Here is a 5,336-nt window from a genome sequence, read left to right as displayed (position 1 = left end):
CTATATAGCAAGTGTGTGTGCCTTATACCAAATCCTCTTTTAAAAATATATCTTTGTCAGAGTTCCTGAGTGTCTGAGGCCCCCACTGTGTTCTGAGTACACTCTCTGCAGCTCTGGTGCATCCTCTTTTTCAGAAGGAAGTTATATTTACTACATTCACTGTCTGTTCCCCCTGGAACTTGCATATGCTGATGAATTTTTGCAAGGCAACTCACTTTGAGCTCACTTCTGGGACTTGTCACCTCCGGTAAAATGACTATGAATAAGTTCTCTTTGAAGTTTCTGATCTTGAGCAGCATATTCAGAAAGTCCATATTCTACTGCCAGAGGGAAAATGTTTGAGATAAATTTAGGAAACAGAGTTGGAGTCATCTGAACGGATTCTGGTGTGAGAGTATACAGGCCTTCACAATATTTGCCATAGTAGATGTGACCTGAGATGGTGTTGTCTGGGCTTCTAAAAGTAAAGCCATTCTGGGACCAGCAGTTAGCATAGTCAATCACAGTTTGCATCCCAGATCTGGTGGCTTAAAAACCTCATGCCGGGCACATGTGTGTGCATGCCCAAGATCCCGAGAGGAGAATGGAGGAAAAGGGATTGTGGCATGGCCATCCCCCCTGGGGGGTGATTTCTCACTTTCTGTCTCTCTGTCTCTGTCTGTCTGGCGAGCACAAGCCACCTATAGCAAAAAACAAAACAAAACAAAACAAAACAAAACAAAAACAAACAAACAAAAAAACCCAAAAAACAGAAAACAAACAAACAAAACAAAAAACCTATCCCCCCAAAAAAGTAAAGCCATTCTGTTGTAAATGTGCTTTTCTTAACATGTTCCATGAACAGCTTTATAAGGCCACCTTTTAAGTCTTTTTAAAGCTGGTTTCAATGTAAAGCTTTTTCGTATATAGGAAAAGAGGCACAATGCTCAGTGATGCTCCCATGTATTGTCTAAGAGCTATATTAACTCTTTCAGTATAGAGAGCTGCAGGACTGGCATGCAACTCTTTTGAGATGCTAAGTGATATATTTCTTTTTTTTTTGAAAAGAGACTTTTGCTATAGGATACATGCTCTAACTGGAAAGACAGAGAGAGACAGAGAGACAGCAAGAAGTCATCTCGAGGTGGGATGACCATGCCTCAATTCTTTCTGCTCCAGTTTCTTCTCAGGATCTTGGGCATAACATAGGCATAAACACAGACATAAACACATGCTCTATGTGAGTTTAAGCCACTGAATCTGGGACCTGAACCACAGTCGACTACATGGGAGTTCAGCAGTGTAATCATTACACCATCTGCTGGTCCCTCTAAGTGATTAACTTTTAAAATCAGATCACTATACATCTGTTCCAGTGCTGCTGGCTTACACACTCATACACACAGCTGTATATCTGTTCATAGGATATAGGGGTATAGTCATCCGGATTCTATATTAAAAGTTCATCTATGACACTATCCAATTTTGTCCAGAATTTTTTTTAGAGAGGGATTTTTCCTATAGAGCATGTTTGATTGCCAGAGAGAGAAAAAGATAGACACAGAAAGTGAGAAATTACCCTCTGTGAGAGGTTGCCATGTTGTAATTTCTTCACTTTTATTCTATTCTCTAGATTTTTGACACACATACACATGTGTCTGGCATGAATTTAAACCTGCTGTGTCTGGTACTTGAACCACAGTTGATCATATCAATATTTAGCGTCTAACCACTAAGTGATCTGAAGCCTCCAGTATGTGCTCTTGTCATCTTTAATAGTCATATACACTAAGAGCTTGGAGGTGGAGGTGTTGATACTGATGGTAGAGCTGGGGTGGGGGCTGCATTGGCTGAAGCCAAGTGGTAGCTCTTTAACATCATGGTCACCCCCTTGACCTCCAGTGGTGTTGGGGACCCCATCAAGAGCCCCTCCTTTGTGCCTTTTCTATCCACAGAGAAGGCTGACACCACTAGCAATGTCCCTGAAAACTCTCAGGCAGGAACATCTCCACCATCAACAAAGTGATGGTGGAGGTGGCAGTGGCTGCAGAAAACCTTACAAGGCCACCTCCTAGTTGTAGTTCTGGTCATCCATCATCATTCATAGCTGTCCCTCTCCTCTTATTCTTTCCTTCATCCTTCTCCCTCTTCCCCTTCCCTGCACCAGCCTGCCTAACAGGAACCTGCTGCCTGTCACAACCCCTGAGTGAGGGGGAACAGCTACCTCCTGGAGCTCACGTTGCCAGAGGCAGAAATAAGCTAGTGGTGAAGGCTGCAGTGTACCAGGTGTTTTGCTCTCCCCAGGCCTGCCATCTTGGACAGGCTGAGGATGGTGGTGAGTGCTTGGGAGCTCTCCTACTGGGACCAGCAGTCATAAAGCAGTAGCACCCTTCAGGGCATTTTACCTGTATTAATTTTGTTTTTAATGTCTGAGAGCAAATGGGAAGAAATGGTCTCTCAGAAACTTTAATATGCAATTTTCATAAACATAAGTTTCTATACAATTTTTTAATTTATATGAAAACTGTGTGTATTTCTAAAAAAATTGCATTCAGGACCAGCAGGTTACATTGTGGTTAAGGCACTGGAGTCCCACATGCTAGAGAGCAGTTCTAGGCCCAGACATGTGGCTTGCTATCTCACATTCTCTCTCTCTCTCTCTCCCTTTCTCTCTCTGTCTTATAAATGTTCATGTCCTACAGGAAAGTTTTTTAAAAAGAACAATAATAAATAAAATAATTATAAAAAAATAAGCTCTTTTGACCTGTCCCTCCCCTTTTTGGGGGTCAAATATTTCATATTATATGTATATTTTAATTATTTGTTTTAGGAATAAAAGAAACCCATGGTATCTTAGCAACTAATGAGTGTATTTATAAAATGAGAAGTTTTCTATAAAAATATTTTTAACTGAGAAAATGAATAAAACAGACAAATAGATCTACACAAAATAAACAATATCTTTGGTAGATTTCAGCATAGGACAGTCCTATAACTAGCATATTTCCCCTTATTCTCTAGAGCTGCTCAACTTCCACATTCAGATATTTTAAAATATAATTAATTGTGATTTTATTATGTTGATATTCATGTCTCACTCCACATAATTTTCAGTCAAGCTCTGAACACTTAAAATACTCTGATGGTAGCCAGCAGACAGTATAGCTATTACCTGGTTGGACTCCCACACGGTCAACTATGGTATGAGTCCCAGACCTGGTGGCTTGAAACTCATGCAAGGTGCAAATATGCTCATGCCCAAGATCCCAGAAGTAGAATGGATGGGAAGAATTGTGGTGTGGCATGCATGGACATTTGTGCTGGGAGTTGATTTCTCACTCTCTCTGTCACTATCTCCATCTCTGTCTCTCTCTCCAGTGATTTCCGTCACCCTATGGAAAAAAATCTCTTTAAAAAATTCTTCAATTGGTTGTTGAGAGTCTGGTCGGCAGCATCTGAAACATGGGAGTTGGCAGTGTCTGCTACAGCACCTGAGGCAATTGTTGTGGGTGTCCACACACAGCGATGGCATTAGTCAGACAGTCCACCATCTTCTCTTACTCACCTTGGGTGACCAACTCTTCAGCAAGCTGAATTTCTTCAGGGAAGACTTTGAACTGCTTCAGCATCTTTAAGGTCAGGTAACTAGGAAAGCCCAGCTCTCTCCGTGGCAAACTTCTGTTTCTTTATTGTTGCAGCCTGTTCTAGAAGTGAGGTCACTCCATTGCTTTCAATCAAAGTAAATGCAGTACCCAATGGACAGTGCCTGGCATACCCCAGGGGTGGCTGTGGTGCTGTTCTGGCCTATCATCTTTGCCATACTGAGTGCAAAGGTGGTGCCACTCACACCCATTGCCAGCTGGTCATGGAGGCATGAGGCCTTAACTATTTAGTTATATAAATATTTTTATTTAATTATATATTTTAATTTTTCTAGAGGATTCAGTTTTTATTACAAAAAGTTTTTTTCTTCCATGAGAGAGACAGCACCCTCAAGAGAGTCTTGGTATCATGATTAATTCTCATACTCAGCCAGACTTGAACCACAGCACACATATGCTCAGCATACCCGAGTAGTTCTCTAACCATAAATCCCAGAAATATTTCCAGGTAAGTCACCCACTTGCAGCATTGTGTTTTACTACTGTGCATCATTTGTACCCCCAATGTAATATTTCTAAACATTTCTCAAATGGTTTTGTTTTTACTATTAAGATATTTAATTTTTGTTTTTTAAGTTTTTGCTATAGAGCAAGAGACACAGTGAGGGAAAATAAGAAAACACTCCCTGAAGAGGATAGCCATCCCCATTCTCCTCAGGACTTTGGGCATGCATGCAGAGGCACCCAGTGTGATTTACAAGCTTCTGGGTCTCAAACCTAGACTACAGAGTTAGCTGCAGGATTGTTTTAAAATAGTTTTAAATAGCTGTGTGAGAAAGAGGATGGACTCAATTAGCTTTAAATAGTTTTAAACTTTTGTTTAAATAATTCTTATTTTTCTTTTCAAATAATTATTTATTAAATTTATTTATTTATTATTATTTTTTAAATTTGACCAGAGAGAGTGAAGGAATGTGAGAAACCAAGCCATTAGGTTCAGAATTCAAACCATGGTTGGCCATGTGGGAGTCCAGCACATTAACCACACCACCTGCTGGTTCATTCTTTAAATAATTCTTTCTGTATTGACAAAGATTCTCGGTTTGACCAAAGTTTATTCAGGCTTCCCAAACTTTACCAAGGTCTGTTTTCTATGAAATCAAAGTAGGTGAGTTTGAGCAAAATCTCCCTTAATCCTAAGGTTACCTAATGTACTTTGCTATCTACTGACCTCTACCTTGCTACATGGTGCTAAGTTCACACTTGACTATTCTATATTCAGAGTCGAGTTCATTCTCTCTCACACACTTTCTCATTGTCCCAGCTCCTATACCTGTCTCCACTGTCTCTATGAAAATATTATTTACCGGGCTAAGTAGATGTATTACCTAATGTTAAAACTACATTATAATTTTGTAATTACACATATTTTAAAGGGGATTTTTGCTATAGGGTGGGTGTGCTCACCAGAGAGAAAAAGACAGAGAGACAGAAAATGAGATATCACCCCCCAGAGGTAATGATCATGGCACCATCCCTTCTAAATTCTCCTCTTGGGATTTTGGGAATGTGCCCTGTGTGAATTTCAAGCTGCTAGATCTAGGAGTCAAACCTCAGTGTGTCATGTGGAAGTCTAGCACCTTAATCACTACACCACCTGCTGGCCCCTGGAATTTAAAACTTTTATCTGTTGCCTAAAGATGGTCTCATTTTGGGACCAGCAGTTAGCATAATGGCTATGTCACTGGACTCCCA

General features: G+C 40.3%; 1 pseudogene; it reads right to left on the bottom strand.

The window, feature by feature from the left end:
* Positions 1-222: 222 nt before the first annotated feature.
* On the bottom strand, positions 223-3,608 carry LOC106735282 (CDK2-associated and cullin domain-containing protein 1-like; annotated as a pseudogene).
* Between the last annotated feature and the right edge of the window lie 1,728 nt (positions 3,609-5,336).

Source organism: Tupaia chinensis, unplaced genomic scaffold, assembly GCF_000334495.1.
Source record: "Tupaia chinensis unplaced genomic scaffold, TupChi_1.0 Scaffold000352_1, whole genome shotgun sequence".
Lineage (NCBI taxonomy): Eukaryota > Metazoa > Chordata > Mammalia > Scandentia > Tupaiidae > Tupaia > Tupaia belangeri.
This window is presented reverse-complemented; position numbering and strand designations above follow the sequence as displayed.